Source organism: Echinops telfairi, unplaced genomic scaffold (genome assembly GCF_000313985.2).
Source record: "Echinops telfairi isolate 266 unplaced genomic scaffold, ASM31398v2 ScPeMD7_31;HRSCAF=116, whole genome shotgun sequence".
Taxonomy (NCBI): domain Eukaryota; kingdom Metazoa; phylum Chordata; class Mammalia; order Afrosoricida; family Tenrecidae; genus Echinops; species Echinops telfairi.
Genome location: NW_022103928.1, coordinates 23,214,352 through 23,215,630, shown reverse-complemented (window position 1 = coordinate 23,215,630; position 1,279 = coordinate 23,214,352).

Genomic DNA, 1,279 nt, shown 5'->3' with positions numbered 1-1,279 from the left:
ACCATGCAATCGGAATAAAGAAACGGGTCGGACGGCCTCCACCAGGAGTCCCAATTCAAGGACACCAACCAAACCAGGTGCCACGGTGACCATCCGACCCATAACAACCCTATACGATAGTACAGCTGCCCCATAGGGTTTCCTAGACCGGAGTCTTTACTGAACGAAGAAAACTGCCACTCCCCACCAATCGGCAGATCGTAAAAAAACAAAGCAAAATAATACACACTTTTCGGCCAGGATCATGTTTTGAAGTGCCTTTCTTGTACACACTGGCCAGTGCATGCGGCACCAGGTGCAATCCTGAAACCGGGCGTTAGATTCTAGATTTGTAGAAAACATTGCGGAAGACCAGGCATCAAAAGCCGACACCAGGCTGGAAACCTGGCCAACAAAATGCAGGTATTGATGGTGGTGCCACAGAGCATTTTCCCTGGTCTCCAAGCACGCCGAGGTTCAGATGTAAATCAGACGTACTCAGGTGTCTTCCAGTCACCCTCAGGGTTTGTGCAGACGTTAAGGGAAGATTTGAAAACACAACAAAACCCCAGTTTCCGAACTGCTGATCAGCAGGTTCACCCACCATGGCGGAAGCATTCGAAAGAAGGCAAGTGCATGACAGAAGTTCCTTTCAGAGCTGTCCTTGGGTGCAGAGAGCGGTTCTACATAACTCCTTAAGACATCATCATTGGCACTTTTGAATCTAGCACAGTGGTTCTCCACCTTCCTCATGCTGCGACCCTTTAATACAGTTCCTCATGTGGTGGTGCCCCCCCAACCATACAATTATTTTCATTGCTGTGGGGGGAGGTCACCTGTTCAGGCATCCTCCCTAAGGGTGCCTGCTGTTAAAGACAATGAACAGGCCTGCAGTCATCTATTTGGTTCCTGTAGGTGGAGTTTACACCCTACTGATAAGAGTCTCTATCAGTTGAGCCAGGAACAGGTCAAACAGGCTCTGTGACATCCAAAGTTAGGCTGCCATCCTATATCTAGGATCCGCCCATCTTGACACATGTGTACCCCCAAGCCCTCCTCTTCTAATTGTGTGGATGTCCCTAGACCACACCCTCTCACTGTTGTATAACCTATAGTGCAACCCCTTCCTATGATGTATGACTTTACCTGTAATTAGTGGGCTTGCACGCCCCCAAAAGGTATATAGACCTGGGTTAGCAATAGAGAGCACTCTCGCTGGTCTCTCCCCGTCTCCTCTCTTCCCCCTCTCCTCTCCCATCTCCTGTTCCCTTTGTCCTCCTTCGCTTCCCCCTCTCTCCAC